This window comes from Gorilla gorilla, chromosome 19 (genome assembly GCF_029281585.2).
Source record: "Gorilla gorilla gorilla isolate KB3781 chromosome 19, NHGRI_mGorGor1-v2.1_pri, whole genome shotgun sequence".
NCBI lineage: Eukaryota > Metazoa > Chordata > Mammalia > Primates > Hominidae > Gorilla > Gorilla gorilla.
In genome coordinates, this window is record NC_073243.2 from 56,506,127 (window position 1) to 56,528,588 (window position 22,462).

At 40.3% G+C, this 22,462-nt stretch overlaps 1 long non-coding RNA gene across 1 annotated transcript; it reads right to left on the minus strand.

Moving 5' to 3' along the window:
- Positions 1 to 1,040: 1,040 nt before the first annotated feature.
- LOC134757601 (uncharacterized) lies at positions 1,041 to 13,396 on the minus strand. The gene is made up of 2 exons (XR_010131770.1): positions 13,328 to 13,396; positions 1,041 to 2,091 (listed from the first exon to the last, which is right to left on the minus strand). It is a non-coding gene; the product is annotated as an uncharacterized lncRNA (long non-coding RNA).
- Between the last annotated feature and the right edge of the window lie 9,066 nt (positions 13,397 to 22,462).

Below are 22,462 nucleotides of genomic sequence, written 5' to 3' on the forward strand. Positions count from 1 at the left end.
TTCCAAAGGGGAAATTAAATCTAATAAACTTAACTTTTTACTGTATTTACTTATTTAGTTTAGACTTTTCTTGGCTCAAACAACCCTCACTTTGTCACAGTGAGGTCAAAATGGGCATGTGGCCATTCTAAGAACTATTCAAAAGAACAGACAGCATGAGGCTTCATTTTGATGAAAAGATTGGTTTTGTAAACTTGCACAATTTACTCCTTGTTCCACAACTTTATTTATTTTATTTAAAACACAGACAGAGTTTCGCTATATTGGCCAGGCTAGTCTCAAACTCCTGGCCTCAAGCAATCCTTTTGCCTCAGCCTCCCTAAGTGCTGGGATTATAGGCATGAGCTACCATGCCTGGCCACCATAGCTTTAATGATAGCTATTTAAAATCCTTCTGAAAAGTAATGCTTCATGTAAATGCTGATAAATATGATACTACCAAACAAACTTGACAGAGATTAGCAGCCTGAAGAGTGATGTGGTTCTGGAACATTTTTTATGGTTTTATTTTCCCACATTTTGGATTATCTGAATGGATCCTAAATGTAATCAAAAGTGTCCTTATAAGAGGGAAGCAGAGGGAAATTTGACCTGAGAAGGGAAAGGTGATGAGAAGACTGAAACAAGATGCTACTGGTTTTGAAAATAGAGGAAGGGGCTACAAGCCAAAGAAATGACGCTCTAGAAGCTGAAAAAGACAGAAAGTGGATTCTCCCCTAGGGCCTCTGGAGGAAATGAAGGTCTCTCAACACTTTGGTTTTGGCCAGTGAATGATTCCGGACTTGCGACCTCTAAAACTGTAGAATGTTGTTTTAAGGCACCGAGTTTGTGGTAATTTGTTACAGCAATGACAAGAAACTGATACAAAGACTAAACGACCTTTATACTTACTATCAGGACTACATTGTCTTTATGAAGTTACGTCTAATTTTGTTCGTTTCTGACATTCTAGTAATCTTGACTCTAAAAACAGTAGGGGTGAAAACTGTAGTTGGTGCAAAAGTAGTTACAGTTTCAGCCTGTGAATTTTAAATCATAAATAGGTTCAAACACACCTTTATTAACCAAAACAGGAATCATTACAATGAACACGTTTTTTCCAATGAGAAATAAGTTTGTTTATTCCTGTAGGGTAAAAATCCATGCTTTGGGATTCAGCGAACCCTTGGGAAGCATTTTCTGCTTCCTGCTGGTTGTGGAAGCATTTTCGCTGCAAAAAGTTGTCGAGGTGCTTGAAGAAGTGGTAGTCGGTTGGCGAGAGGTCAGGTGAGTATGACAGATGAGGCAAAACTTCGTAGCCCAATTCATTAAACTGTTGAAGCATTGGTTGTGCAACGTGCAGTCAGGTGGTGTTGTGGAGAAGAATTGGGCCCTTTCTGTTGGCAAATGGCAACTGCAGGCATTGTGGGTTTTGGTGCATCTCATTGATTTGCTGAGCATACTTCTCAGTTGTAATGCTTTTGCCAGAATTCAGAAAGCTGTAGCGGATTAGACTGGCAGCAGACTACCAAACAGTGACCATGACCTTTTTCTCGTGCAGGTTTGGCTTTGGGAAGGGCTTTGGAGCTTCTTCTTGGTCTAACCACTCAGCTGGTCATCACTGGTTATTGTATAAAATCCACTTTTTGTTGTACATCATAATTCGATTGATACATGGTTCATTGTCACTGCACAGAATGAGAGATGACACTTCAAAATGATGATTTTTTTAAATTTCTGCTCAGCTCATGAGACACCCGCTTATCAAGCTTTTTCACCTTTCCAATTTGCTTCAAATTACAAATGACCATAGAATGGTTGGTGTTGAGTTTTAAGGCAACTTCTTGTGTAGTTGTAAGAGGATCAGCTTCAAAGATTCTCTCAATTGGTTGTTGTCAACTTCGATGGCCAGCCACTATGCTCCTCATCTTCAAGGCTCTCATCTCCTTTGCAAAACTTCTTGAACCGCCACTACATTGTATGTTCAGTAACAGTTCCTGGGCCAAATGCTTTACTGATGTTCCGAGTTGTCTCCACTGTTTTATGACATATTTTGAACTCAAATGAGAAAATTGCTCAAATTTGCTTTTTGTCTAACAGCATTTCCATAGTCTAAAATAAATATAAGATAAACAGCAAGTAATAAGTCATTAGCAAAAAAAATAAAGTGAGAAACATGCGTTAAAAAGATGTATAACATAACCACAGTTATGTAAGAATGAATTTGAATATCAAACAGCAAATTTCAACAGTGCAAAAGCTGCAATTGCTTTTGTACTAACCTAATATCTTTTCCTTGCCCATCATAAGGGTCATGACTGATACCCCATAAAAAAGACAGATTAACAAGAGAAATACATAACTTTATTTAACAGTGTTTTACGGGGAGTAGGAGACTTTAGAAATGAAGACCCAAAGACCCAGGGAAAACTGTGTACTTTTATGCTAAGCCCCATGAAAGAAGTAGACATTTGTGGATAAATATGATTGGAAAAAGGGGCATGATCTAATGGTAATAACTTTGGGGAACATAAAAAGGTTCTTTGTTAAGATTCTTCTTCGCCTCTCTCTGCAGTACTCTTTTCCTTTGGGCACATGGCAGGACAAAAGGGTCTCACTTTCAGGGAAGGTAGGTCAGAGAGTGACCTTTTTAGATTTCATGGCTTGCTTTAGGGGTAAGGATTTTTAGTTTCTATGACCACTTCAGGGAAGAGTTCTGGTTTTTATGATATGCCTTGGGGGAGAAAGGAGGATGTAAGGGAGATTAGAGAGACCTTGTTTCTGATGCCCTTCCAATCTTTTTCAGTTGAAAGGACTCAGCACGTGCCAAGGCACCCATACTCAGGGTGTCATTCTCTGAGCATTGGCAGCACCTATCAATCTATAAAGAAGCATGTAGCCTTGAGCCTAAATGCAAGTCTTTTCATTAAAAAAAAATCCTTTATTGGCTTTCTCTATTCCTTATTTATCACATCTTCCTCTTTGTTTACCAGAAATATTTTCCCCCAAGAGACTGTACTTGGCCTCTCTTCTCTTCCTCTTAATCTTGCCTCTATTGTCCTGTTTACTGCCATAGCTTTAATTTTTACAGTATAGCCAATGCTCTTGGTCAGTTTGTTAGGCTTCAAACCCACACTTCCTGTTGTCTGCTATGCATCTTCAGCTGGATAGCTCATTGGCATTTTGTATTCAATAAAACTGGAAATGAATTCATCTTCTCATGCACTGATTTATAAATGGAAAACCAAGTCACACCAGAAAACAAATGCTTCATCAAATAAGATATGTTAAGAATTTTGTTTTGTTTTGTTTTACACAATAATGGAAAACTCCAAAAGTATCATCTTATTCTTTTGTTTTTGTAGATGTTAATTCTGAGTAATATTTCTTCCAACATTTCTTCACTTTGTCTTGCTCCACATGGGCCATCCTAGTCATGGAATGGAAAATCTGACTTTAGATCACTCTGCATATAAATTCTAACAATATGATCTTCTCAACCAAGTAACCAATTAATTCAAGTAACTTGAGACAGAGTACTCTGACTTTATCTCCTGTATAATTTTTATTCTGAAGACAAAAAGAATCAAGTAAAAACATCTTGAACTTTACCTGTAGTTTGTTGCTGGTGGTATTAGAGAGGTAATTTAAAAAAAGAATCTATGGTTCGATAGTAATTAACAAAAATAATGATGGCAACAACAAAAACCTAGTGAGTCCAGCCAGTAACTGTAGAAGAAATGATAGCATAGAAAATGACCATCTTACAACCATCAGTAATACCTAATTCAAGCAAGGATAATCAAAAGATGTTAAAACAATTTGATGAAATTTTGTGGGGAATCAGGATTCATGAAATATCAAAGCATCAACCCTTAGATTAATAACGTATGATGGAGAAATCTGGTATGTACCACTTTAACTGAGTGATCAAACTTAACATCAGGAATAATTACTGCCTTTATGTACCTCCAGAAGGGACTCTTTGAGAAAAACATATTACATATATAATATTCTTACCAAAAATGCTTAACTTTAATCTAATCATGAGGAAACAACCAGAGGAACCTAAATCACAGAACATTCTATAAAATGACTAACCTTGGATTTCTTAAAAATTCTGAATATCATGAAAGAAACAAAAAAGCAGGTGAACTGTTCAAGATTAGAGGAGAATAAACCCAATGTATGATTACGGATTGGATCCTGTATTTTTAAAAATTGATATATAGTATCAGGGAAAACTGGGGAAATCTGTCAATTCCCCCTCCCCATCTGTCTGTTTTATTTTATTTTATTTTATTTATTTTTCTTTAAGTTCTGGGATACATGTGCAGAGTGTGCAGGTTTGTCACATAGGTATACATGTGCCATGGTGGTTTGCTGCACCTGTCAACCCATCATCTAGGTTTTAAGCCTGCGTGCATTAGGTATTTGTCCTAATGCTCTTCCTCCCCTTGCCTCCCACCCCCCCCCCCAGCAGACCCTAGTGTGTCATGTTCCTCTCCCTGTGTCCATGTGTTCTCATTGTTCAGCTCCCACTTATGAGTGAGAACATGCAGTGTTTGGTTTTCTGTACCTGTGTTAGTTTGCTGAGAATGATGGCTTCCAGCTTAATCCATGTCCCTGCAAAGGACATGAACTCATTCTTTCTTATGGCTGCATAGTATTCCACAGTGTACATGTGTCACATTTTCTTTATCCTGTCTATCATTGGTGGGCATTTGGGTTGGTTCCAAGTCTTTGTTATTGTAAATAGTGCCACAATAAACATACATGTGCATGTGTCTTTATAGTAGAATGATTTATAATCCTTTGGGTATATACCCAGTAATAGGATTGCTGGGTCAAATGGTATTTCTGGTTCTAGGTCCTTGAGGAATGGCCACATTGTCTTCCACAATGGTTGAACTAATTTACACTCCCACCAACTGTGTAAAAGCGTTCCTATTTCTCCACAGCCTCTCCAGCATCTGTTGTTTCCTGAGTTTTTAATAATCACCATTCTAACTGGTGTGAGATGGTATCTCATTGTGGTTTTGATTTGCATTTCTCTAATGACAGTGATGATAAAGTTTTTTTTATATGTTTGTTGGCCACATACATGTCTTCTTTTGAGAAGTGTCTGTTCATATCCTTCACCCACTTTTTGATGTTTTGTTTTTTTTTTTTTTTTTTACTGTAAATGTGTTTAAGTTTCTTCTAGATTCTGGATATTAGACCTTTGTCAGATGGGTAGATTGCAAACATTTTCTCCCGTTCTGTGGGTTGCCTGTTCACTCTGATGATAGTTTCTTTTGCTGTGCAGAAGCTCTGTAGGTTTAATTAGATCCCATTTGTCAATTTTGGTTTTTGTTGCAATGGATTTTGGTGTTTTAGTCATGAAGTCTTTGCCCATACCTATGTCCTGAATGGCATTGGCTAGGTTTTCTTCTAGAGTTTTTATGGTTTTGGGTTTTGGGTTTTACATTTAAGTCTTTAATCCATCTTGAGTTAATTTTTGTCTAAGGGATAAGGAAGGGGTTCAGTTTCAGTTTTCTGCATATGGCTAGCCAGTTTTTGCAGCATCATTTATTAAATAGGGAATCCTTTCCCCATTGCTTGTTTTTGTCAGGTTTGTCAAAGATCAGATGGTTGTAGATTTGTGACATTATTTTTGAGGTCTCTGTTCTGTTCTATCATCCTATGTATCTGTTTTGGAACCAGTACCATGCTGTTTTGGTTACTGTAGCCTTGTAGTATAGTTTGAAGTCAGGTAGTGTGATGCCTCCAGCTTTATTTTTTTTGCTTAGGATTGTCTTGGGTATATGGGCTCTTTTTTGGTCCATATGAAATTTAAGGCAATTTTTTCTAATTCTACAAAGAAAGTCAATGGTGGCTTGATGGGAATAGCATTGAATCTACAGATTACTTTGGGCAGTATGGCAATTTTCACAATATTGATTCTTCCTATCCATGAGCATGGAATTTTTTTTTTACATTTGTTTGCATATTCTCTTATTTCCTTGAGCAGTGGTTTGTAGTTCTCCTTGAAGAGGTCCTTCACATCCCTTGTAAGTTGGATTCCTAGGTATTTATTCTCTTTGTACCAATTGTGAATAGGGGTTCACTCATGATTTGGCTGTCTGCTTGTCTATTGTTGGTGTATAGGAATGCTGGTGATTTTTGCACATTGATTTCATATCCTGAGACTTTGCTGAAGTTGCTTATCAGCTTAAGGAGTTTTTGGGCTGAGATTATGGGATTTTCTAAATATACAATAATGTCATCTGCAAACAGACAGTTTGACTTCCTCTCTTCCTATTTGAATACCTTTTATTTCTTTCTCTTGCCTGATTGCCCTGGCCAGAACTTCCAACACTATGTTGAATAGGAGTGGTGAGAGAGGGCATCCTTGTCTTGTGCCGGTTTTCAAAGGGAATGCATCCAGTTTTTGCCCATTCAGTGTGATACTGGCTATGGGTTTGTCATAAATAGCTCTTATTATTTTGAGATGTGTTCCATCAATACCTAGTGTATTTTAACATGAAGGGATGTTGAATTTTATCAAAGGTCATTTCTGCATCTATTGAGATAATCGTGTGGTTTTTGTCATTGATTCTGTTTATGTGATGGACTGTGTTTATTGATTTGCATATGTTGAACCCAGCTTTGCATCCCAGGGATGAAGCCGACTTGATTGTGGTAGATAAGCTTTTTGATGTACCGCTGGATTCAGTTTGTCAGTACTGAGGATTTTCGCATTGATGTTCATCAGGGATATTGGTTTGAAATTTTTTTTTGTTGTATCTCTGCCAGGTTTTGATACCAGGATGATGCTGGCCTCATAAAATAAGTTAAGGAGGAGTCCCTCCTTTTCTATTGTTTGGAATAGTTCCAGAAGGAATGGTACCAGCTCCTTTTTGTATCTCGGGTACAATTCGGCGTGAATCTGTCTGATCCTGGGCTTTTTTTGGTTGGTGGGCTATTACTACCTCAATGTCAGAAATTGTTATTGGTCTATTCACGGGTTCGACTTCTTCCTGGTTTAGTCTTGGGAGGGTGTGCATGTCCAGGAATTTATCCATTTCTTCTAGATTTTCTAGCGTATTTGTGTAGAGGTGTTTATAGTATTCTCTGATGGTTATTTGTATTTCTGTGGAATCAGTGGTGATATCCCCTTCATAGTTTTGTATTGTGTCTATTTGATTCTTCTCTCTTTTCTTCTTTATTAGTCTAGCTAGTGGTCTATCTATTTTGTTAATTTTTTTCAAAATACCAGCTCCTGGATTCAATTATTTTTTTGAAGGGTTTTTTGTGTCTCTCTCTCCTTCAATTCTGCTCTGATCTTAGCTATTTCTCGTCTCGTCTGCTGCTAGCTTTTGAATGTGTTTGCTCTTGCCTCTCTAGTTCTTTTAATTGTGATGTTAGGGTGTCTATTTCAGATCTTTCCAGCTTTCTGATGTGGGCATTTAGTGCTATCAGTTTCCCTCTTAACTCTGCTTTAGCTATGTCCCAGAGATTCTGGTATATTGTCTCTTTGTTCTCATTGGTTTCAAAGAAGTTCTTTATTTCTGCCTTAAGTTTGTTATTTACCCAGGAGTCATTCAGGAGCAGGTTGATCAATTTCCATGTAGTTGTGTGATTTTGAGTGAGTTTCTAATCCTAAGTTCTAATTTGATTGCACTGTGATGTGAGAGACTGTTTGTTATGATTTCCATTCTTTTACATTTGCTGAGGAGCGTTTTACTTCCAATTATGTGGTCAATTTTAGAGTAAGTACCATGTGGCACTGAGAAGAATGTATATTCTGTTGATGTGGGGTAGAGAGTGCTGTAGATGTCTATTAGGTCTACTTGACCCAAAGCTGAGTTCATGTCCTGAATATCCTTGCTAATTTTTTGTCCTGTTGATTTGTCTAATATTGACAATGGGGTGTTAAAGTCTCCCACTATTATTGTGTGGGAGTCTAAGTCTCTTTGTGGGTCTCTAAGAACTTGCTTTATGAATCTGGGTGCTTCTGTATTGGGTCCATATATATTTAGGATAGTTAGCTCTTCTTGTTGCACTGATCCCTTTACCATCATGTAATGCCCTTCGTGTTTTTTTTATCTTTGTTCGCTTAAAGTCTGTTTTATCAGAGACTAGGATTGCAACCCCTGCTTTTTTTTCCTTTTCATTTGCTTGGTAAATATTCCTTTATGCCTTTATTTTGAGCCTTTGTGTCTCTCTGCCTGTGAGGTGGGTCTCCTGAACATAGCACACCAATGGGTTTTGACTCTTTATCCAACTTGGCAGTCTGTGTCTTTTAATTGGGGTATTTAGCCCATTTGCATTTAAGGTTAATATTGTTATGTGTGTATGTGTGAGTTTGATCCTGTCATCATGATGTTATCTGGTTATTTTGCAAACTTGTTTATGTGGTTGCTTCATAGTGTCGATGGTCTTTACAATTTGGTATGTTTTTGCAGTGGCTGGTACTGATTGTTCCTTTCCATGTTTAGTGCTTCCTTTGGGAGCTCTTGTAAGGCAGGCCTGGTGGTGACAGAATCCCTCAGAATTTGCTTGTTTGTAAAGGGTTTTATTTCTCCTTCACTTATGAAGCTTAGTTTGGCTGGATATGAAATTCTGGGTTGATAATTCTTTTCTTTAAGAATGTTGAATATTGGCCCCCACTCTCTTCTGGCTTGTAGAGTTTCTGCTGAGAGGTCTGCTGTTAATCCGATGGGCTTCCCTTTGTAGGTAACCTGACCTTTCTCTCTGGTTGCCCTTAACAATTTTTCCTTCGTGTCAATCTTGGAGAATCTGATGCTTATGTTTCTTGGGGTTTGGAGTATCTTAGTGGTGTTCTCTGTATTTCCTGAATTTGAATGTCAGCCTGTCTTGCTAGGTTGGGGTAGTTCTCCTGGATAATATCCTGAAGTGTGTTTTCCAACTTGGTTCCATTCTCCCTGTCACTCTCAGGTACACCAATCAATTGTAGGTTTGGTCTTTTTACATAGTCTCACATTTCTTGGAGGCTTTGTTTGTTCCCTTTCATTCTTTTCCAATCTTGTCTTTATGCCTTATTTCAGCAAGTTGATCTTTAATCTTTGATATCTTTTGTTCCACTTGATCAATTCAGCTATTGATACTTGTGTATGCTTCACAAAGTTCTTGTGCTGTAATTTTCACCTCCATCAGTTCATTTATGTTCCTCTGTAAACTCTAGTTATTCTAGTTAGCAGTTCCCGTAACCTTTTGTCAAGGTTCTTAGCTTTCTTGCCTTGGGTTAGAAGATGCTCCTTTAGCTCACAGGAGTTTGTTATTACCTGCCTTCTGAAGCCTACTTCTGTCAATTCATCAATCTCATCTCTGTCCAGTTTTGTGCCCTTGCTGGAGAGGAGTTGCCATCATTTGGAAGAGAAGAGGCATTCCGGTTTTTGGAATTTTGAGTGTTTTTACACTGGTTTTTCCTCATCTTCATGGATATATCTATCTTTGATCTTTGAGGTTGGTGACCTTTGGATGGGGTTTCTGTGTGGGTTTTTTGGTTGTTGTTGCGTTCTGTTAGTTTGTTTTTTTTCTAACAGTCAGGTTCCTCTTCTGCATGTCTGCTGCATTTTGCTGGAGGTTCACTCCAGACCGTGTTCACCTGGGTATCACCAGTGGAGGATGCAGAATAGCAAAGATTGCTGCCTGCTCCTTCCTCTGGAAGCTTCGTCCCAGAAGCCTGATGCCAGCTGGAGCTCTCTTGTATGAGGTTTCTGTCGATCCCTGTTGGGAGGTGTCTCCCAGTGAGGAGGCATGGGGGGTCAGGGACCCCCTTGAGGAGGCAGTCTGTCCCTTTGCAGAGCTGGTGCACTTTGCTGGGAGAATCGCCCTTGTCAGGATCAGCTGCTCTCTTCAGAGCTGGCAGGCAGAAAAGATTAAGTCCGCTGAAGCTGCGCCCACAGACGGCCCTCCCCACAGGTGCTCTGTCCCAGGAAGATGACAGTTTTATCTGTAAGCCTCTGACTGGGGCTGCTCCATTTTCTTCAGAGATGCCCTGCCCGGTGAGGAGCAATCGAGAGAAGCAGTCTGGCCACAGCCGCTTTGCCACACTGTGGTAAATTCTGCCCAGTCCTAACCTCCTAGTCTCCTTAGCACTGTCAGGGGAAAACCACCTACTAAAGCCTCAGTAATGGTGGATGCCCCTCCCCACTCCAAGCTCCATCATCCCACGTCAACTCCAGACTTCTGTGCTGGCAGTGAGAATTTCAAGCCAGTGGTTCTTAGCTTGCTGGGCTCCATGGGAGTGGGACCCGCTGAGTGAGACCACTTGGCTCCCTGGCTTCAGCCTCCTTTCCAGGGGAGTGAATGGTTCTGTCTTGCCAGGGTTCCAGGCACCACTGGGGTATGAAAAAAAAAATCTCCTGCAGTTTGGTGCCTGCTCAGCCACCCAGTTTTGTGCTTGAAACCCGGGGCCCTGGTGGTGTAGGCTCATGAGGGAATCTACTGATCTGCAGATTGCAAAAACCATTAGAAAAGCATAGTACCCAGGCTGGGTAGCACAGTCCCTCACAGCTTCCGTTGGCTGGGGGAGGGAGGTCCCTTGCACTTCCTACGTGAAGTGACGCCCCATCTTGCTTCTGTTCACTCTCTGTGGGTTGCACCCACTGCCTATCCAGTCCCACTGAGATGAACTGGGTACCTCAGTTGGAAATGCAGAAATCACCCACCTTCTGAGTTGGTCTCGCTGGGAGCTGCAAACCGGAGCTGTTTCTATTCAGCCACCTTGGCCCCTCCCCTCCCATCCATTTAAAAAAACTGTGACAATTGCTATTGTAGTTAATAAAGAATAATGTCTTTTTTTTTTTCCTGAAGAGATACACTCCGAACTATATTTAGAAATGAAATCGTGATGTCTACCTCACTTTTATTTTAATTCATTTATTTAATTTTTAAAAATAATTTCAACTTTTATTTTAGATCCAGAGGGTACATGTGCAGGTTTATGGTACATTGCATAATGCTGAGGGTTGGGGTACAAATGATCCCACCACTTAGATAGTGAGCATAGTACCCAGTAGGTAGTTTTTCAGCCCCTTTCCTCTCTTTCCCACAGCTCCAGTAGTCTCTAGTCTATTTTTCCTATCTTTATTTTTCTATAGTCTAGTCTATTTTTCCTATCTTCTATTTTTCTATAGTCTCTAGTCTATTTTTCCTATCTTTATGTCCATGTGTACCCAGTGTTTAATTCTCACAAGTGAGAACATGTGGCATTTGGTTTTTTGTTCCTGCATTAATTTGCTTAGGATAATGGCCTCTAGCTGCATCCATGTTGCTGTAAAGGACGTGATTACATTCTTTTATATGGTTGTATAGTATTCCATGGTATATATGTACCACATTTTCTTTATCAAATCCACCGTTGATAGGCACCTAGGTTGATTCCGTGTCTTTGCTATTGTGAATAGTGCTGCAATGAACATATGAGTGCATGTGTCTTTTTGACAGAGTGATTTATTTTCCTTTGGATATATACCCAGTAATAAAATTGCTGGGTCCAGTGGTAGTTCTGTTTTAGGCTCTTTGAGAAATCTCCAAACTGCTTTCCACAATGGCTAACATACTTTAGATTCTCACCAGCAGTGTATAAGCATTCCCTGTTCTTTGCAGCCTTGGGAGCACCCATCTATCTTTCTGACTGGTGTGAGATAGCATCTCATTGTGGTTTTTATTTGTATTTCTCTGATGATCAGTGATGTCAAGCATTTTCTCATATGTTTGTTGGCTACTTATATGTCTTTTAGAAGTGTCTGCTCATGTCCTTTGCCTACTTTTTTTTTTTTTTTTTTTTTTGAGACGGAGTCTGGCTCTGTCGCCCAGGCTGGAGTGCAGTGGCGCAATCTCAGCTCACTGCAAGCTCCGCCTCCCGGGTTCACGCCATTCTCCTGCCTCAGCCTCCCGAGTAGCTGGGACTACAGGCGCCCGCCACCACGCCCGGCTAATTTTTTGTATTTTTAGTAGAGACGGGGTTTCACCATGTTAGCCAGGATGGTCTCGATCTCCTGACCTCGTGATCCGCCCGCCTCGGCCTCCCAAAGTGCTGGGATTACAGGCGTGAGCCACCGCGCCCGGCCCTTTGCCTACTTTTTAATGGGGATTTTTTTTTTTTTTTGGCTTGTAAATTTAAGTTCTGGATATTTGACCTTTGTCAGACCATAGCTTATGAATATTTTCTCTCATTTTGTAGGTTGTCTGTTTACTCTGTTGATAGCTTCTTTTGCTATGCAGAAGCTCTTTGGTATAATTATGTTTCATTTGTCAATATTTGTTTTTGTTGCAATTACTTTTGAGGACTTAGTCATGAATTCTTTGCCCAGGCTTATTTCCAGAATGTTATTTCCTAGGTTTTCTTCTAGAATAAGTATACTTTGAGGTCTTACATTTAAATCTTCCCAACACTGCGAATTTTGTATATGATTAAAGGTAGGGGTCCAGTTTCATTTTGCTGCATATGGCTAGCCAGCTAATCCAGCACCATTTATTGAACAGTGACTCATTTCCCCATTGCTTATTTTTGTCAACTTTGTTGAAGATCAGATGGTTTAAAGTGTGTGGCTTTATTTCTGGGTTCTCTGTTCTGTTCCATTAGTCTGTGTTTGTTTTTGTACCAGTACCATGCTGTTTTGGTTACTGTAGCCTTATAGTTTGAAGATGAGTAATGTGATCCTCTGCCTTTGTTCTTTTGGCTTAGGCTTGCTTTGGCTATTTGGGCTCTTTTTTCGTTCAATCTGAATTTTAGAATAGTTTTTTTTTTTCTTCTAATTCTGTGAATAGTGGCATTGATAGTTTGATAGAAATAGCATTAAATTTGTAGATTGCTTTGGGCAACATAACCATTTAAATGATACTAATTCTTTCAAACCATGAGTATGAAATGTTTTTCCATTTGTTTGTGTCATCTGTGATTTCTTTCTGCAGTGTTTTGTAGTTATCCTTGTAGAGATCTTTCACCTCCTTGTATACCTTACCTTTAAACAAGAGAGAGTGCGTGAGAGTGTGTGTTTTCCAATGCACAAATGGAGAGGGAAGGCAGGGAGGTGAAAACATGTGATAAAATGTTTACTAGTAAACTTAAGTGATAAATGAATGTTCATTTACAACATTTTTATAATTTTTATGATAAAATTGAGGGAAATTGTAGTTTAAAAAATATCTTAAAATGCCATCAGTAACCTTTAGTAGGAGAAAGTCTATTGATATAATACATTATTATTACCAACTGCCATCATTGGCATACTTTGTTCACAATATCAGCATTGTGTACTTCTTACAATAATAAAATCTCTTGGATTAATTTTTCTTAAATGCCTTGACAACTGGAGACAAGGAAGCTTCTTACCAGTTGTAGTAGTCCCAAAATTGCCATAAATCTCAGCATTCAGTTTCCTTAGCCTAGATCCACACCTAACTGGAGTTGAAAGAACAGATGTAATCATTTCTATATTTATGGTTAATCAATTAAACCACAAATCAATCTGCCCCCATGATTCAATCACTTCCCATGAGACCCCTCTTCCAACACTGGGAATTACAATTTGACAGATTTTGGTGGGAACACAGAGCCAAAGGATAGCAACACATATTTTAAAGAAACAATTTTAACTTTTTTGGGTGGGTGGGCCAAGATGGTTGATTAGACGCAGCTGCAGTCTGCAGCTCTCACAAAGTGGAATAAAAACAGCAAGTGAATTCTGCACCTTCAACTGAGGAATCCAGGTTCTTGCATTGGGACTGACTAGGTGGACAGCTCAACCCATGGAGAGCAAGGAAAAGCAGGGTGGGAAGATATCCCATCTGGGAGAGGCACAGAGCCAGGGGAGCCCACATTCCCAGCCAAGGGAGGTGATGACTGACTGTGTGACCCCACCTGGGAAAGCATGCTTTTCCCATGGATCTTTGCAATCCATAGATCAGGAGATCCCCTTGTGAGCCCACGCCACCAGGGCCTCTGGTCCAAAGCACAGAGTGTGTGGTCTTGGCGAAGTGGCTGCTTGGGCACACACAGAGACCCAGGAGCTTTGCATACTCTGGTCTTGGGAATTCTGGCAAGGTGGGAGATCCATTTCCTAGGAAGGGGGCTGAATCCAGGGAGCCAAGTGGTGTCATTATGCAGGCCTCACTCCCATGGCACCTCACAAGTTAAGACCCACTGGCTTGGAATTCCAGCTGGCCAGCAGCAGCAGGCTGGAGACTGCCTGAGGCAGATCACTGCGGTTTGAGTTGGCAGTTCTTGCCGGCTGGCTATGGGGAGTCCAAGTGGTCCAGACTGGGAGGAGTTCCCCACAACATACTACCACTACTGTGCCAGATCATGGCAAAACTGCTTCCTCAAGTGGGACTCCAACCCATCCCTCCTTACCAGGTAGGGCCTCCCTGTGGGAATTTTAGCAACTCCAGCCAGAGTTACATGGATGGAACTCTGATCTCTCCCTGGGACAGAGCCCCTGCAAGGAGGGGCAGCCACTATCACTACAGTTCAGTTGACTTAGTCTTTCCAGTCTGCACTCTGGAGAATCTGGGGGGTCTGGATGAGGCAGGGATCCCCACCCCCAGAGCATCTGTTCTGCCAAGGGGCAGCCAGACTGCTTTTTAAAGCAGGTCCCTGATCCCGTTACTCCTGACTGGGTGAGACCTCCCAACAGGAGTCTCCAGATACCTTCTACAGGAGTGTTCAGGCTGGCATTGGGCTGTTGCCTTACTGGGGTGGAGCTGCCAGAGGAAGGAGCAAACTGCCATCTTTGCTGTTTTGCAGCCTTCGCTGGTGCACAACTCCAGGTGTGGGAGGAACTGAGGCAACAATAAGCTGGAGTGGATCCCCAGCAAACCACAGCAGCCCTATGGAAAAGTGGCCTGACTGTTAAAAGGGGGGGAAACAACAACATCAACAAAAAGAGACCTCATTAAAACCCCATTCAAAGGTTAGCAACCTGAACTATCGAAAGTAGGTAAGCCCACAAAGATGAGAAAGAATCAAAGCAAAACCCCTGAAAACTAAGAAAGCCAGAGTGCCTCTTCTCCTCCAAGTGACCACAGCACCTCTCCAGCAAGGGCACAGAACTGGGTTGAGGCTGAGATGGTTGAATTGGCAGGAGTAGGATTCAGAAGGTGGGTAATAACAAATTTCGCTGAGCCAAAGGAGAATGTTCTAACCCATTGCAAAGAAGCTAAGAATCATGATAAAACAATACAGAAGCTGATAACCAGAATAGCCAGTTTAGAGAGGAACATAACTGACCTGATGGAGCTGAAAAACACACATGAAAACATCACAATGCAATCACAAGTATCAATAGTAGAATAGACCAAGTGGAGGAAAAAATCTGAGCTTCAAGACTGTCTTTCTGAAATAAGACGGACAGACAAGAATAGAGAAAAAATAATCAAAAGGAATGAAAAAAACCTCCAAGAACTATGGGATTATGTAAAAAGACCAAGACTATGACTGATTGGGCTACCTAAGGAGGTGGGAAAACAGAACTAAGTTAGAAAACATACTTTAGGATATCATCCAGGAGAACTTCCCCAACCTAGCAAGATAGTTCAACATTCAAATGCAGTAACTTCAGAGAACCCCTGTAAGGGGTTCCTCTCCATGAGAAAATCAACCCCAAGACACATAATCATCAGAATCTCCAAGGTTGAAATGGAAGAAAAAATGTTAAGGGCAGCCAGAGAGAAAGGTCAGGTCACCTACAAAGGGAAGCCCATCGGACTAACAGCAGACCTCTCAGCAGAAACCCTACAAGCCAGGAGTTTGGAGGCCAATAGTCAACATTCTTTAAAAAAAGAATTTCCAACCCAGAATTTCATATCTGGCCAAACTAAGCTTCATAAGTGTAGGAGAAATAAGATCCTTTTCAGACAAGCAAATGCTGAGGGAATTCATCACCACCAGGCCTGCCTTGCAAAAGCCCCTGACAAAAGCACTAAATATGGAAAAGAAAAACTGTTACCAGCAACTACAGAAACCCTCTGAAGTATATAGACCAGTGACACTATGAAGCAACCACATAAACAAGTCTGCAAAATAACCATCTAGCATCATGATGACAGGATCAGATTCATATGTAACAATATTAACCTTAAATGCAAATGGAGTAAATGCCCCAACTAAAAGACACAGAATGGCAAGCTGGATAAAGAGTCAAGACCCATTGGTATGCTGTCTTCAAGAGACCCATCTTACATGCAAAGACATACATAGGCTCAAAATAAAGGAATGAAGGAAAATTTACCAAGCACATGGAAAACGGAAGAGAGCAGGGGTCTTAGTTTCTGACAAAACAGACTTTAAACCAACAAAGATAAAAAAAGACAAGGGCATTTACATAACGGTAAAGGCTTCAGTTCAATGAGAAGAGCTAACTCTCCTAAATATATATGGACCCAATATAGGAGCACCCAAATTCATAAAGCAAGTTCTTAGAGACCTACAAAGAGACTTAGACTCCCACACAATAATAGTGGGAGACTTTAACACTCCACTGACCATATTAGATCATGAAAACAGAAAATTGACAGATATTCAGGACCTGAACTCAGCTCTGGATCAAGCCGACCTGATAGATATCTACAGGACTCTTCACCAAAAAGCAAAAGAATATACATTATTTTCATTGCCACATGGCACTTACCCTAAAACTGATCACATAATTGGAAGTAAAACACTCCTCAGCAAATGCAAAAGAATGGAAATCATAACAAACAGTCTCTTAGACCACAGTGCAATCAAATTAGAATGCAAGTTTAAGAAAGTGACTCAAAACCACACAACTACATGGAAGTTGGACAACCCGCTCCTGAATGACTTCTGGGTAAATAATGAAATTAAGGCAGAAATCAAGTAGTACCCTGAAACTAATGAGAACAAAGAGACAGCATATCAGAATCTCTGCGATGCAGTTAAGGCAGTGTTGAGAGGGAAATTTATAGCACTACATGTCCACATCAAAAAGCTAGAAAGATGTGAAATCAACAACCTAACATCATAACTAAAGTAACTAAACCAAGAGCAAACACCAAAGCTAGCAGAAGACAAGAAATAACCAAGATCAGAGCAACCCACACAAAAAGACAACCCTACACAAAAAGACAACCTTACACAGAAAGAACCGAAGGAGACAGAGACACGAAAAACTCTTCAAAAAAATCAACAAATCCAAGAGCCAGTTTTTTGAAAAAAATAATGAAATAGATGGCTAGCTAGACTAATAGAAGAATCAAATAGACACAATCAGAAATGACAAGGGGATATCATCACTGACTCCAAAGAAATACAAATAACCATCAGAAAAATACACACTTCTATGCAAATAAACTAGAAAATCTAGAAGAAATGGATATATTGCTGGGCACATACACCCTCTCAAGATTGAACCAGGAAGGAATTGAATCCCTGAATAGACCAATAACAAGTTCTGAAATTGAGGCAGTAATAAATAGCCTATCAAGCAAAAAAAGCCCAGGACCAGATGGATTTACAGCTGAATTCTATCAGAGGTACAAAGAAGAGTTGGTATGATTTCCACTGAAACTATTCCAAGCAATTGAAAAAAAGAAACTGCTCCCTAACTCATTTTATGAAACCAGCATCATCCTGATACAAAAACCTGGCAGAGATACTACAAAAAAAGAAAACTTCTGGCCAAGATCCCTGATGAACATCAATGCAAAAATCCTCAATAAAATGCTAGGAAACCAAATTCAGCAGCAATCAAAAACCTTGTCCACCGTGATCAAGTTGGCTTCATCCCTGGGTTGCAAAGCTGGTTCAACATATATGCAAGTCAATAAATGTAATTTATCACATAAACAGACTAAACATAACATCACATAAACAGAACTAAAGACAAAAACCACATGATTATCTCAATAGACACAGAAAAGGCCTTGGATAAAATTAAACATCCCTTCATGTTAACAACTCTTGATAAACTAGGTGTTGAAGGAACATACCTCAAAATAATAGCCATACATGACAGACCCACAGCCAATATCATACTGAATGAGCAAAAACTGGAAGCATTCCCCTTGAAATCCAGCACAAGACAAGGATGCCCTTTCTCCCCACTCCTATTCAAGATAGGAAGTTAAATTATCTTTGTTTGCAGATGACATGATCCTGTATCTACAAAACCCCATCATCTCAGTGCAAAAGCTTCTTAAGTTGATAAGCAACTTCAGCAAAGTCTCAGGATACAAAATCAATGCACAGAATTTGCTAGCATTCCTATACACCAACAAAAGGTGAGCAGATAGCCAAATCAGAAATGAACTCCCATTCACAATTGCTACAAAGAGATTAAAATACCTAGGAATACAGCTAACGGGAAGTGAAGGATCTCTTCAAGAACTACCAACAATTGCTCAAGGACATTCAGAGAAGACACAAACAAATAAAAAAAATATTTCATGCTTGTGAGTAGGATGAATCAATATTGTGAAAATGGCCATATTGCCCAGAGTATTTTATAGATTCAATGCTATTCCCATTAAACTACTATTGCCGTTCTTCACAAAATTAGGAAAAACTATTTTATATTTCATATGGAACCAAAAAAAAGAGCTTGGAAAGCCAAGACAACCCTATGCAAAAAGAACAAAGCTGAAGGCATCATGTTACCTGACTTCAAATTATACTACAAGGCTACAGTAACCCAAACATCATGGTACCAGTACAAAAAAATGACACATAGAAATGAAACAGAATAGAGAACTCAGAAATAAGACCACACACCTACAACTATCTGATTTTTTACAAACCTGACAAAAACAAGCAATAGGGGAAGGACTACCTATTTAGTAAGTGATACTGGGAGAACTGGCTAGCCATATGCAGAATTAACTCAAGATGGATTAAGGACAAATAAAAAACTCCAAACTACTAAAACCTTGGAAGAAAATCTAGGTAATACCATTCAGGACATAGGCAGGGGCAAAGATTTCATGATAAAATGCCAAAAGCAGTTGCAACTAAAGCAAAAATTGACAAATGGGATCTAATTAAACAAAACAGCTTCTGGACAGCAAAAGAAACTATCATCAGAGTGAACAGACAACCTGCAGAATGGGAGAAAAATTTTGCAATCTATCCATCTGACAAGGGTCTAATCTCCAGAGTCTATAAGAAACTTAAACAAATGTACAAGTGAAAAACAACCCCATTAAAGTGGGCTAAGGACATAAACAGACACTTCTCAAAAGAAGACATAAATGTGGCCAACAGACATAGAGGAAGAAAAGGTTAACATCACTAATTATTAGAGAATGCAAATCAAAGTCACAATGAGATACTATTTCATGCCAGTCAGAATGGTGATTATTAAAAAGTCAAGAAACAACAGATGCTGGCAAGGTTGCAGAGAAAAAGAAATGCTTTCACACTATTGGCGGGAGTTTAAATTAGTTCAACCATCGTGGAAGGCAGTGTGATGATTCCTTAAAGATCTAGGAGCAGAAATACCATTTGATCCAGAAATCCCATTAATGGCTATACACCCAAAGGAATATAAATCATTCTGTTATAAAGATAAATGCATGTGTATGTTTATTGCAGCACTACTCACAACAGCAAAGACATGGAATGAACCAAAATGCTCATCAAGGATAGACTGAGTAAAGAAAATCTGGTACATATACACCATGGAATACTATGCAGCCATAAAAAGGAATGAGATAATGTCCTTTGCTAGGACATGGAAGAAGCTGGAAGCTGTATCCTCAGCAAACTAACACAAGAACAGAAAACCAAACACCACATGTTCTCATTTTTAAGTGGGAACTGAATGATATGGACACATGGTCAGGGAACAACACACACTGGGGCTTGTCAATGGGGGCAGGAGGAGGGAGCACATGAGGAAGAATAGCTAATGGATGCTGGGCTTAATACCTAGGTTATGGGTAGATGTGTGCAGCAAACCACCACGGCACACATTTCCCTGTGTAACAAACATGCACATCCTGCACATGTACCCTGGAACTTAAAGTTGAAAAAAAATAATTCTGAACATAATTAACAATACAAAGCAGTATACACCAAGCACCAAACAAATTGTTCTGTTAGTTCTGTAAGAATAGTTTGAAAGGGCTGGATTACTTCTATTACTTGGTTGTATGCTGCTATAAGCAGGTTGTTATTGAAATTTAAACTCATTCTCTTTGAAATATTTGTGGAATGACTACTTTTTTTTACTAAAACAACACAAATTTATTGCTCACAGATTTAGAGGCTGGGAAGGCCAATATCAAGGTGCCAACTGATTTAGGTTCTAATCAGGGCTGTCCTCCAAGCTTACAGAAAGTTATGTCCTCACATGGTGAATACAAAGAGTGATCTCTCCTCCTCCTCTTATAAAGCCAATGTCCTATCAGATTAGGGCCCCAACTTCATTACTGCATTTAACCTTTTTATTTAGCTTTTAAGATATTTTTAGGCAGATGCAGTTTCAAGATAGCCAAATAGGAACAGCTCCAGTCTGTAGCTCCCAGCATGATCAGTGCAGAAGATGGGTGATTTCTGCATTTCCAACTAAGGTACCTGGTTCATCTCACTGGGACTGGTTGGACAGTGGGTGCAGACCATGGAGGTTGAGCTGAAGCAGGGCAGGGCATCGCCTTACCTAGGAAGCACAAAGTGTCGGGGGATTTCCCTTTCCTAGCCAAGGGAAGCCATGACAGACTGTACTGGAAAAAAGGACCTAAATACTGGGCTTTTCCAATGGTCTTAGCAAATGGTACACCAGGAGATTATATCCCACGCATGGCTCAGTGGGTCCCATACCCATGGAGCCTTGGTCACTGCTAGTGCAGCAGTCTGAGATTGAACTGCGAGGTGGCAGGCTGGCTGGGGGAGAGGCATCCACCATTGCTGAGGCTTGAGTAGGTAAACAAAGTGGCCAGGATGCTCGAACTGTGTGGAGCCCACTGCAGCTGAATGAGGCCCACTTGCCTCTGTAGACTCTACATCTGGGGGCAGGGCAAAGCTGAACAAAAGGCAGCAGAAACTTCTGCAGACTTAAACGTCCCTGTCTGACAGCTCTGAAGAGAGCAGTGGTTCTCCCAGCATGGAGTTTGAGCTCTGAGAACAGACAGACTGCCTCAAGTGGGTCCCTGACTCCCGTGTAGCCTAACTGGGAGACACGTCCCAGTAGGGGCTGACTGACACCTCATACAGCTTGGTGCCCCTCTGAGACGAAGCTTCCAGAGGAAGGATCAGGCAGCAATATTTGCTGTTTTGCAGCCTCTGCTGGTGTTACCGAGGCAAACAGGATCTGGAGTGGACCTCAAGCAAACTCCAATGGACCTGCAGCTGAGGGACCTGACTGTTAGAAGGAAAGCTAACAAACAGAAAGGAATAGCATCAACATCAGCAAAAAGGACATCCACACCAAAACCCCATCTGTAGGTCACCACCATCAAAGACCAAAGGTAGATTAAACCACAAAGATGGGGAGAAACCAGAGCAGAAAAGCTGAAAATTCTAAAAACCAGAGTCCCTCTTCTTCTCAAAAGGATCACAGCTACTCGCCAGCAATGGAACAAGGCTGGATGGAGAATGACTTTAACGAATTGACAGAAGCAGGCTTCAGAAGGTAGGTAATAACAAACTTCTCCAGGCTAAAGGAGATGTTTGAACCCATAGCAAGGAGGCTAAAAACCTTGAAAAAAGATTAGATGAATGGCTAACTAGAATAAACAGTGTAGAGAAGACTGTAAATAAATGGATGGAGCTGAAAACTATGGCACGAGAACTACATGATGCATGCACAAGTTTCAGTAACCAATTACATCACGTGGAAGAAAGGGTATCAGTGATTGAAGATCAAATTAACGAAATGAAATGAGAAGAGAAGTTTAGAGAAAAAAGAGGAAAAAGAAACGAACAAGCCTCCAAGAAAGATGGAACTATATGAAAAAACCAAATCTATGTTTGATTGGTGTACCTGAAAGTGATGGGGAGAATGGAACCAAGCTGGAAAACACTCTTCAGGATATTATCCAGGAGAACTTCCCCAACCTAGCAAGGCAGGACAACATTCAAATTCAGGAAATACAGAGAACACCAAGATACTCCTTGAGAAGAGCAACCACAAGACACATAATTGTCAGATTAACCAAGGTTGAAATGTAGGAAAAAATGTTAAGGCAGCCAGAGAGAAAGGTCGGGTTACACACAAAGGGAAGCCCATCAGACTAACAGTAGATCTTTCAGCAGAAACCCTACAAGCCAGAAGAGAGTGGGGGCCAATATTCAACATTCTTAAAGAAAAGAATTTTTAACCCAGAATTTCATATCCAGCCAAACTAAGCTTCATAAGTGAAGGAGGAATAAAATCCTTTACAGACAAGCAAATGCTGAGAGATTTTGTCACCAGCAGGCCTGCCTTACAAGAGCTCCTGAAAGAAGCACTAAACGTGGAAAGGAATGACCAGTACCAGCCACTGCAAAAACATGCCAAATTGTAAAGACCAT